Raw genomic sequence first — 12,981 nt, 5'->3', positions numbered from 1 at the left:
ACTTCTGGTTTCTATTTTATTTCTTGTGCTGTCTTAACTTATATAAATGCAGAAGTCTCATGAAATTTTATTATGGATATTTTATGAGCCAGCCAGTATATGTACTGTATATGTTTTTTGTAGAAGTAATTTTAGCATAGAATTTACATGGAGATGTACTGGCACAAGGATGGTACTTAGAGAAGATGATCAAATAAATCATGTCGGAAGGAGTAAACACCTATTTCTGCTCCCAAAAGAGCTGATCACATGTTCACAGCATGATTTTATTCAGATTCTTATTCAGTGAAGTAGCAGCTTCTAGTAACAACATGTTGAATAATAATAATAATAAAAAAAGACATGGCAGATACATTACTGAATAATTCTAGGAACCGCCACTACTACCTCTGCTCCCATTTACAGGTTTTGTTTTCAATAAAAGATCATAAAAAAGGTGCAGAAAAACAAATACTATTTTGCATGGCACAAAGTTTTATTTTAAAAATGGCATGAAAATTATGGAAAATATTTTATGTAAAAATTGTATTTCCTTAACACTGTTTGTAAACTGCACTTTATTCCTGGCAAGACTATTAACCATTTGAGAGCATTTAAATATTCCTGTCCAAAAGACAGTAACTGTATTGCATTGTAGTATAGTTGGCATCCACTGATGTTTCTTTGAAATTATAAGCTTTTCTTAAAAATACAGTAGTAATATGAGTGAATTGCAACAGGATATTCAGTGGGTAAAGAATATTTTGTCTAACAGTACACATACTTCTAAATCTTGTTGCAGTTACTGTTGTTATCTGTCCAACTATAGCAACTCACATTTCATTCCACTTTCAATGCTTAATTTCTGGTTCTGTCCACCGCTGCTGTTAAATGACAGCACATGCAAAGAGGACATCTTACAGGTGACCTGCATATTTATTAACCAGAAAAAGGGGGTTGTGCCGTTTTTGCATCTTTATGCATCTTTTGAAAGGATCTGAACAAAATTTCTCCTTGTTTTTACCTTTCAAGTCAAGATTTCTCCTAGGAAGCAATGGCCCGGAAAAAGATATGGTGGTGCTGGTAGATAATCTGCTGGACCTGAGCTCCCAGTGCAATGCTGTGGCCAAAAAGGCTAATGTCATCCTTGGATGCATAAACAGGGCAATCTCCAGTAGGAGTAGAGAGGTTATTTTCACTGGTGCGACCACTGCTGGAATACTGTGTCAAGTTCTGTTGTTTACAATTCAAGAAAGATGTTGATAAATTGAAGAGGCCTCAGAGAAGAGCCATAAGAATGATTAATGGATTAGAAAACATGCCTTATAATTATAGATTCAAGGAGCAAAATCTATTAATTTTAACAAGTGAAGATTAAAGGGGCAACTTGGTCACAGTCTTTAAGTAACTATGCGGGGACCAAATATTTGATAATGGGACCTTCAGTCTAGAGACAAAGGCATAACAAGATCCAATGGTTGAAAGTTGAAGACAGAGAAATGCAGACTGGAAATGAGGTGTACATTTTTAACAGTGAAGGTCATTAATCTTTGGAACAATTTGCCAATAGTTGTGGTGGAGTCTCCATCACTGAGAATTTACAAATCAAAACTGGATTTGGGAGGTGGGGGTAAAGATATGCTTTAGTTGTATCAGGAATTATTTCAGGGAAGCTCTATGGCTTGAGTTATACAGGAGGTCAGACTATATGATCCAAATAGTCTCTTCTGGCCTTGGTATTTATGACAGACTGGTCTTCCGTGGTTTTTCTGGAGGATCTGCTGAGCTTCTTGTGACTGCTCAGACCTTAAATGAAAGCAAAGTCCTCTCCCCAAATGTTCCTTATGCAATGAAATTAAATAGGTATGAACAAAGAAAAATCAAAGAATTTTAAGCTGTCATACTAAAAACCTTTTCCGCTCTCTGTTGCTTGGCTTATAGTCTCCTGACTTTTGTGATATCATGATTTCACTAATTCTCTAGTCATTACTGAGTCTTCCTGGCTAGACCAAAGCTAAATTTCTAATTAGAAACACAAGCAGAACCTCCCACCACCAACCACCTCACCTTACACTTTTTTGGAGGAAAATTCTTTCAGTCCTTCTTCATTAAAAAGAAAAAAATATTATAAAAGAAAAGCAAAAAATAAAAAAATGATGTTTTTTATTTGCAGATCTCATTGAAAGGCACTAAAACATGGGCTCTTCCTTATCCTAACTGATTGTAACCAATGAATATTCTGACAGGGCTTTGACCTTCAGGAAGCAAAGACTCATAACTCAGAGATGGCCATAACTTGAGGTTGTATGTTTTCATCCATTCCTTCACTATTTTTATGGCATAACTTCTTTACATATACGTGTGCCCAGTGTGAATATGGCTTTTTCTGTGTTTGGGAGGTCATAGTTTCTCAATGCTTGCAACAGTGCTTTATATTCAGTCTCTTAAGAGTGTTTTAGCCTTTTCTTTCAGAGAAGAGGGGCTAAAAATACGCAAATAAAATTAACTGCTGCTTTGATCCAACAAATGGTCCTGCATAATCTGCCTCATACCATGGCCTCAGTTAAGATAGTACATTGGCTGCCCTCTACTTTCCCACTAAAAAGCAACAGAGGGTCCTGTGGCACCTTTGAGACTAACAGAAGTATTGGGAGCATAAGCTTTCGTGGGTAAGAACCTCACTTCAAAGCTTATGCTCCCAATACTTCTGTTAGTCTCAAAGGTGCCACAAGACCCTCTGTTGCTTTTTACAGATTCAGACTAACACAGCTACCCCTCTGATACTTTCCCACTGTTTCACAACTTTTTCCTGGGCACATCACTCTTCTTTGAAAGATCATAGAAAGAAAATGTGTACTGTATCCAGATCAGATTGGCTTCATGCACTTGTAAGAATGTATTTATATATTGCCCTGCTTTTGTACATGTTACTTTTTTAAATATTGCAGCTGACCTGGAAGATTGTTAGTGTGTAATAAAGTTTATTTTTGATGACAAAGACTATATGGTCTTTGCACATCAGTGATAATGTTCCTTACATACCTGTCTGATGCCAATTCTCTCCCTTACCATGGGTGAAATTCACCCAAAAAGAGGGCCAGCACAAAAGCTTATGCATCCCTAAGACCTCCACCTGTGAAGCACAATAACAGACTAATCCACTCCTCCATAAGCATTCTCACCAGATAAAGAAAGAGGAGAACAACACAGATTATTTTTGATACATTAAGAAAATCCAACAGCATCACAGTGTAAGGTGACACACTATGAACTACAAGTTAACATCCACATCCCTGCTCCATACCATCCCTTTGAAGGTGTGTCTACGAATAATTTATAACATGCATTGCATGGTATTTCAGGCTCTGTTACCAAGTACAGGTGCAAACATTTGCCATTCTGAGCATTCATAGGCTGATGCCAATACAGCTGCCTTGGCACTTCACTGTTCTTTTAAAACTTCACCTTTGATTTCACATGTTCTGACAAATGCAGCAGGAAGCTATAACAATTGCTACATTGGGCACAAAACAGCCATTGCAAGTCAACAGACATTTTGCTTCCATTTTGCTTTCAGGCTCCTGAATGCACACTTCACTATCATCCTACTGCACCTCTTGAATGTAAAACAGAATCTGCAGCTTTCTGGGTTTATGCTGTCAAGGAAAGGTTTTATGGGCTATGGCAAAAGTGGATATAGAAGTTATCCAGAAATCAAAGTGGAGACAGAAACATCATCAGTATCAATGTTGATTGGTGGGAACAGAGTTCCTCTATATCTACATTTGAAAAGTCCAGTTTTTGAAAATTCTAACATCATGCTCTTTGCCTGGCCACCTGCATGTGCACATTCATGAATCTTTCACCACAATCCACTGGGTAATATGCCATGGTGTTAACATAGTCCTGGACTTATTGAGTGTGGGGCACAGCATGGGCCCATGGGTTCTATCAATGACCCCTGCCATTTGAGAAACCCACATGTTTTAATCTCCCCAAGATCTCTGGCACGTGGACTACCTCGAACACATGCTCCTGCAACATGCTAAATACTGCCCTGCAAATCTGCATAATAGCTCCCACAGTAGTGCCCAGTTGACTGGAAACTATCCAGGTTAGCCAGTTTCCACAGGACACAGGTTGACTTCCACTCTCTTATCTACAGTGAGGAGAGCTTTCTTCTTCATGGTCCAGTGGTGTGTAGCATCAGGGGTATCTCACTACAGAGGCACTGAAGACTCTTCTCCGTTTTAATGTTATGCAGCCACTGCAGCCTGTCCCAAGTCTCAGTAACTCCAGCCTACTAGTCTGTGCCTTGCCACTGATAGTTCCTATGCTGACTAAAGAAAAATATGTCCACCCAAATCACTAATAAAGAGGACACCAGAAGCCAGGGCCGCCCGGGGGGGAGGGCAAGTGGGGCAATTTCCCCTCAGGCCCCGGGCCCCGCAGGGCCCCCCACGAGAATATAATATTCTATAGTATTGCAACGTTTTTTTTTATGGAAGGGGCCTCCAAAATTGCTTTGCCTCAGGACCCCTGAATCCTCTGGGTGGCCCTGCCAAAAGCAGCAGACACAAGATCCAAGTGGCAGAGCCACCTCAGCAGCTGAGCAGGTCACAGAAGGAATGGTTTAAAAAACAAGATGTGTCCATGTAATCAGAAAGCTACTGAATTTCAGTTACTGACAGAAAAGAGGTAGAATGATCTTCATTTTATGGAGTCCAATTCAGTCCAGTGATTGAAGTAGTATGCCATAATTCTAATATTTCCCAGTCCCTGTGAGAATGAACATTATAGCAGCAAATCTCACCCACCCCCACTGTGCCTCTGTATCATACAGGGTATGCATATTTCCTATGGGTAATCCTCCAAATCCTGCTCCTAATCTCTGTGCAAGGGAACTACACTGAATCTGTTCCTAGGGGGCATCATCATGGTTGTCAATGAAGGGGTGAGATTTGCCCCTTAAACTGTAAGCTCATCTGGACAGTGTGTTTCTTAGTATTTGGGTCCTGCATGGCACTGTGCAGGCTGTCCCTGCTTAATAAATATTAATATTCTTACAAAACCTCAGCTTGTCACTGAAGTAACAATCTAAACAATGGAAATCTGGCGGCGCTCATCTGATACCGTGGTATGCTGAAAATTAAGACACTGTCTGTGGCCCATTATAAAATAACCGTGGATACCTAGAACAATTTTCTGATGCCATACTTAATTTTCCTTTAGCTAAAGTTATATGCATTATTATTACTCAGATTTTCTTTTATGAAATATTTAGATTTTGAAGTGTTTTGACATGTGGTAAACTTCAGTAAGAAGATAAACATTTTCCATTTTAAGAAAATGTAAATAAAGTATCCTAAAAAAATCCTAAAAGGTTAAATACAGGACAATGGAAACCACATGTAGGGGGCCACTGCAGTCCTCACTCAGGCAAAATTCACATTTACTCCAATTGACTTCATTGACTCCAATGGAAGTTTTTACTGAAAGTACTGTAGGACTGAGGCCATAATGTATTTAAAAAAAAAAATCAATGTAGATATATAGTAACTGCTTTTCATACATTATTTTTCTAGCTATTTTAGATTATAATAACTACTTGATCTGCCATTAAAAATAGCATATTGTTTTTGTTTGCTCTTAATATGGCAAGGAATGCTAACTTTTTAGTCTTTGTACATTTTTACCTACTGTTTAAACGTCTGCAGCTAGGGCTTGGATGCTTCTTGTATTACTGCAATTTTTTAACGATTCAGCAAAGTGCTTATAGAAATGATTGACTGGTTGGTTGGACTGCTTTTCAAGGGCCACATCTGGTGTAAACTGGAACAGTTCTTTTGACTTCAATAGAATGACACTAATTGCACCAACTGAAGAGCTGGCCCTAAATGTTACTTATTCTTGTTTCATGAATCTGATGCACACTTTTACAACATATAGCAGATGTAAATGTTTACATGCCTAACTAGTTTAATTATAGAACTTGCTTACAACATTTCTCCAGCTAAGAAAAGCATTTTTATATGTATTTCAAAAGTAATTAATGTATGGCAATACCTTTACAAGAAAGATAAACATTTGTAATTGATAAATGATTTTATGGTCAGATAGAATTAGTTTAATTCTATTTCTAAATGTGTTCACTACTTGCAATCAAGTACTTATATTTGCATAAATGGGGGAAATGATTTTGACTTTTCTCTGAAGGAAAAGTTGTTTGTGTGTGTGTGTGTTTGTTTTTTAATGGTCTGCATTTTGACTTCTTGGTTGAACAGTTAAAAGAGAATGTACAGACTACATTTTGAAGGTTTTTCCTACAGAGAGCTGAATTAAGGTTTTTAAAATGTGCATTATAAAAGGAAAGTTTATGCCTCAAATCATTAGTTATGAGGCAAGATATGGTTGTAAGTCAGAGGTCAAGCAGAGTCATGAATAATTACAATCCTTAGGATTTGTTTGTTTGCATGGATATTTAAAAAGTTGTGTATTTAAAATATTTCAGTTATCTGAGTCTGCCTATGAGTGTGCTGCTTGTTTTAGAGAAAAATAAAGTTTAACATGATCAGGTTAGTAACATTAGTTATTAAATGTTAGTTATGTATTAAGAAACTATTCATACTCGCAAAAACAGCTGGTGTATCAACATACTTTAAAAATATTTGTGGCTTCATTGTAAGTTTGAAAGATGGTGGAATTTGCTCATCTCATTTAAAAAAAATGGAAGGATCTGCATATTTGCAGATTCAAGCCAGCTGCTGGGATTTACAAAGGAAAATAACTGGAGTATGAGGGAGAGCTTTGTATTTAACCATGGAAATTTATAATCATGACATATTTGCATGTTTTAGCAGTTAGGAGAGCCCTAATTTAAATAAAAATAATTTAAAACACTATAAGAGTCATAGGTTATTTACGGTTGGAAGAGAACTAAATAGTCTATTGCAACTGCCCTGAATCAAATATGGATTCTACACTACTGCTTCCTCTTGCCTTGGGTGCCAAGAATCTTACCTTAATTACTTCATTTGGCAATCTCTTTACAGACTATCTTAGATCCTGATTCAGGAAAGCCCCTTTATTTGGGAAAGAAACTTGAACACATGCTTAACTTTAAATCACCACTGAAGTACTTTTCTGAAAAGGGATATTAATATCTAATCTAAATTGACTTTTTTCTTGCTTTAGCACCCCATAATCCCTTTCGTAATACTAATATCCAACCTGAGATTCTCTCTCTTCTGTATTATTGTCCTCCTGATATTCATTTTACAAGTCCTGATACTGCATTCCTCACATACTTCAAACTCCTGTTGGCTTCAATGCTATCTCCCCTGCTTCAATTAAATATCACTTTATTTTAAGAGAAGAAGAAATTAATTTATTCTCAGGATGCTGGTTATCTTCTCAAAATTCAGTGCAACTCAACAACAGGTGAAGTCTATACAATACACTGCAGCCATACTTAACATCCTTCAAGTTTATGAGCTCTCACCAGGCCCTTATTGATGGCCAATAAACTCACAGCAACTTTTAGGGAGTTCAGAAGCCATAAGACTGGCTCAAAAATTCTGAGTTTTAAATCAATAAAAACAAACAAACAAACATGGGTCTAATTTAGCCTTTAGGAAGATATTCCCATTTCCAGTTTGTGTGGGGTAATTTCAGGTTGGAAACTGAAACACAAAAATATAGGTCTCCCTAACCTGGCTCCTCAAAGGGGGATTCCTCTTATCCTCTTTCTAATCTCCTGGATGTTATTTTGTCCCTGTTGATCCCCATCTTCTAATGCTGTCTTCCTCAAACCTCCCTTCCCTGCATCTTAGTCCCCAGCCTTCATTCCAGTCTCTGACCCTGTCTTGTTCAATAGTTGCTCCAACCTCCCTTTCTGTTCTACCACAGTTTCTTGCTCCTCTACATTATCCTGCCTGCCACTCTATGTTACGTTCTCCTCACGGTCATCTTCCTTGTCCCCCAGTCTCCCTGCTCCATGCAATCTCTCCCTGTAACTCACCCCCCACACCTCCAGCATTCTCATGTCTCCTCAAAGTCTCATGCCCAGGCCATATATGTAGAGTTACACATGTGGCCATCTCTACTAGAGACAGTCTCACTTCCATCTAGAAATACTGTAGGGAAATGAGACACCTGATTGGAGAGCAGCTAGGACTGCCAGCTTTGGTTGGATGTATTCTCATTCTTGGAGAATCCAGGACAATCCTGGAGGGTTGGCACTCCTAAGAACAGCCTGTGGCTTTGGTCTCATTGAGAACAATGGGAGATATCTGCCATTTTTATTAAGGCAAAGTAAAATCATGTGAGAGCCCCAGCTTTCCTGACTTAACAATTAAAAAAAACAAACACTTGAAATAATGATATTTGTATGCAAACAAGTGCACCTAAAAAGGTTACATGAAAATGTGACGTTTTCACAGAGCAGCAGCAGAAATTCAGTTTACTGATAACCTTACTGGACCAACAGGATTATTTGATGGTGCACATAGTGCCTGGGAAAATAGTCACTTTCCACACATTATGTTTTATCATTTGATGAACAATATGTCACATTATGTGTAGTGTAGTGAAAGGCCCTAGGTCAGTTCCCACATACAAGAGGGCCTGGGTCTGGTTGCTGTGAAAAATAGTGTTTTAGGCCTTTCTTTAAAAAAATAGAATAAGTGAAAGACCTTTTTAAAAATTGCCCTGGGTGTCTTGTGTAACTTTCTCCTTTTCTTCCTATTTCTAGGTAGAAGAGTCTTGCCCCTATTTGCAAATGCCCAGAAAGTGGGGAGACCGAAGCAGACCACATGCTGCTGCTTGAAGCAGCAGTAACAGCCACCTAAAACAATCTACAGCAGAAGCACCCATGTCTCCCAAAGACAGCTGATGGGGGAGAACAAAAACCTGGCTTCTGAGGGAGAATCTAAGTTAGCTGTGAGAGGGAGCAAGCAGAGTGCTGCTGAGGAGATCAGCATACTGGCTAGCATGCATTGAAGCTAGTTCACTAAGGACTGAGCTCTCCTGTCCCTGTTTTCTTCCACCCCTGGCAGAGCCATATGACAGTTAGCTTGCTTTCCCTCCCTTGCCAACCTACTTCTCCTCCCTTCTAGGAAAGGAGACTAAACAGGCTTCTCATCAGCACTGTTCTACTTTCCCCACTCCATCTCAGATGAGGAAATTTCCTCTTCCATCCCAGGCAAGGAAGAATGGCGATGTTGAGATTGTGGGTGTTTTGTCCATCTATTGGAGATCTTGAGGCAGGGCATGTGGTGGTTTGCTCTCTTGCTTCTTAGGCTGTTCCTATGGCTTCTGTTGGAGGTAGCAAATTTCTCCGTCTCCCCCCCGCACTGCTGGGTATTGCTGCTTACAAGATAATTTTTCTGGGAAGATGTGAGAGACTTGCCCGAAGGTGGGCAAAACAATCATAAGTGGGTAAATCTCGCATATCTTCCCGTCCCTTGTTCATGGCACCAGCCATTCCGTCAGGCTGTTTCCTAGTTGCATGCAATTAAAATTCCAGCGGTTGCATTAACAGTTTCTTACACATTTTTTATAACAATTGGAAAAAATGTTTTGACATGTGTAACCATTCTGCTGGGTTAATGGCAGCAACAGGGGCCAGGTTCAATATATCTAGAGTCCCTACCTAAAGCAGTTTGAGCCCCCAAACCCAGAAACCTGGGAAAACTAAATGCACCTTCCCTGCATGGCCTTCTGAGAAATAACTGCCTCACTCACAAGCATTCCAAGACTTTGTGTATTAAGAGAAAGGAAACACAGTCATGAACTTGGAAAAAGACGCAACAGAATATATATGCAAATGAAGAGTAAAATATCCCCCCTTCCTGTGATTTTGGCAGTAGTCCATCTAACTCCCTTCCCTCCCACCAATGAGAATGTCCTACAGCCATGTCCACAGTCCACACCATTTCATCCATTCACCACACCCCACTCATGGTTTGGATCATTGAGTAGCAGTAGTCCGAATGTCTCTTTGCAGGTCTGTTTTCTGTCCCAAGGGAGCTACTTGCCTGATCAAGCCTGGAGGTGCCACCACCTAACCCAGTTTAGTGATTCAGCTTTAAGGTGCTGGTGTGTGGGGCCTCATAGCTCTGCTCTGACCTCTGAATTGTGTTTTACCTTGAAGTTCTCTATGATTGCCCCTGCCACAAAGTCCTTAGTCTTTCGTGTCTCATTGCAAAGTCCTGAGGAAGGGGAGCCAAGAGTACTTAAAATCCTTGAGCAGAGACTCCTGACCATACGTGCTGGACCTAGTGGTGCAGGGGGTGCTGCAGCAACCCCTGACTTGAAGTGATTTCCTTTATATACAGGGTTTACAGTTTGGTTCAATGGCTGAGTCAGTACTAGAGAGAAATCTCACAAGGACACCAGGCAAGGCATCAAGTATGTACTGCCTTTCAAAACAAAATCTTATTAAAATGTATAAAATAATTAAAAGCAGCCATTGGTACTACAGAGAAGCAACAATCTTACAATACCAGGTATTTTCAAGTGATCACAAGTACTAATAGGACTGAATCTGCTTAAAATTAGAGCAAATCAGATATACGAACAGTAAAAACATCTGCTTTAAAGGAACCTGCCATGAATTGCAACTTCCTAGCACTTGCAAAATATATTAATTCCATAATGCAGTCCTATATCTGAGTTTCTTGTATGTAGCTATTCTGTCTTGTAAGCAGTTGTGTGGATGACCAACAGAAACGTTAGGGAGGGCTATTATTGGAGAAAACAGGTGTTGCACATGGATAAAAATGAGTCCATAAAAATGAAAAATACATGAACAGGTGAAACATAGCCATGGTGCCATGTATTTCATGATATTTAGAGGAGACTACATTCATTTGCCACAGACCAGCACTTTGGTATAAACTAGGGTGACCAGATAGCAAGTATGAAAAATTGGGACAGGGCATGCGGGGTAACTGGCACCTATATAAGAAAAAGCCCCAAATATTGGAACTGTCCCTATAAAATCAGGACGTCTGGTCAGGGCCGGCTCCAGCATTTCTGCCGCCCCAAGCAAAAAAAAAATTGGGGAAAAAAAAAAAAAAAAAGCCGCGATCGGCGGCAGCAGTTCAGCGGCAGATCCTTCGCTCCTGGAGGGAGTGAGGGACCTGCCGCCCCCGAATTGCCGCAGGTGCCACCCTTCTACCTTGGCCACCCCAAGCATCTGTTTGTTAAGCTGGTTCTGGAGCCGGCCCTGCGTCTGGTCACCCTAGTGTAAACAAGATATAGGCATAGAATGATACTAGTTGGTCTGTATAACATCATAAAAATAAGAAACCCAAAAGATTTAAAGAAGAAAAAGAATTAAAATAAATTAAATTGTCTTTGGTCAAACCATATATTTTAAGATGATTCATCTTTTAGCAGGAACATATACGTACATTGGATAATAATCCTGTTATGCTGGGGGTTGAGTGATATTCATTGATGCTGGTGGGTGTAATGCCTGCTTTTCATTCAGGAAAAATGTAAGAAACAATTAAACTCCTTTATGGAACTAGACAGCAGAAACAATAGGAACCACCACCCAAAGCAAAGAAGCTGGTCAGGAATTTGAGTATGTGGGTGGAGGGGTTCCTCTGTGGTCTGATAACAGACACAAAGGCAAGGGATTGATTTGATTGCAGTTATGTCTCTGTGTGTCTGTGGGAGAAACAGTAAAAAACATCAGAGAAGCTGAGAGAGAAGCAGTGGAAAGATAAGGAGGCAGCCAGAACAAGCACTGGGAGCATAGCCTGGAGGAGAAGCCTAGAGAAAAACTTTTTGGATATAGTGCTGGCTGAAAAAGGCTTGGAACTGTGAGCAAAAAACCTACCTCCTGTTATTTGATTCCTCACAGGATTGCATCAAAGAAATATCTGACTCCATCATCAATTTCTTAGCCTAAATGAAACATGTGTCAATAGGCACCCTATTTCAGGGATCAGAAACTGGCCCTTGGTACCATACCTAGTTCTAGGGAGAAAATCAGAAATCCTTCATGTGCAATAAATGGCCTAAACATGCACCCACTAAACTCCTAGGGCAAAGTTTCCATTGACTTTTATGGGGGCATGATCATGCCTTTAGTAAGTAAATAAATTATGGTCTGATTCTGCATCCCTTGAATGCTTATAGCTGACATCATTTGGAGTTTTGCATGTGCAAGAAATGCAGGATTAGGCTATATTTGCAGCTCAAATTAAATTTGTTACCCCTTGTTCTTCAGCCACTTCCCACTACTTATACTTTGCGAATACTTGACTAAAGTTACTATTGTTTGAGCTTTTATAATGAATTCTTTTAGTTCAGTATCAAATATAAAATACTATTTTGGGGGAGTTCTATGATCTTTTTACTAAAAATTTCTCTTGTATAGAATTTATTACTAGAATATAACAATTTGGGTCTTAGGAAAATGAATGTATTAAAGGAGTGCTCTTGTGCAATAGATGATTTTAGAAGATATGTGGCAATCTACTCCAGTGAGAGCAGATAAATTCCACACAATTTTTTCTGTTTAATAGTCGGCTGAATTTAAAAAAAAAAAAAAAAGTGCTTCAACTGGATTTGTGTTCCTTTGATGTTTGCTGTCTGTAAATGTTCTAGCCAGAGTATTTATTCACCAAAACAGCACATTTGATTTGCAGAAAGCCAATTTTGTATTTCTAATCAGGAGTTTTTGCTCTTGGAACCAGTTTTTAAGAGTGATTTATATCTGTCCAATCAAGGAAAGAAACATGCTGTATGACCTAAATGTACAATAAAAATAACTTGGATCTCAAATATTGAATTTTACAAAGAGCTACTTATGAACAATTTATTGGCCAAGAATTATTTGGTGGATAATTTTAAATAACAAATAAACTAGAGAAAAATCATGTTCTGTTTGCAGATAATTGACAGACTGAAAGAAGTGAAATGCATTGAATAAATTATTTGTTAGGAATTATGCTCATGATCCAGCAATGCACTTAAGTATATGCA

Source organism: Trachemys scripta, chromosome 9 (assembly GCF_013100865.1).
Source record: "Trachemys scripta elegans isolate TJP31775 chromosome 9, CAS_Tse_1.0, whole genome shotgun sequence".
NCBI classification, from domain to species: Eukaryota; Metazoa; Chordata; order Testudines; family Emydidae; genus Trachemys; species Trachemys scripta.
Note: the sequence above shows the minus strand (reverse complement) of the source record.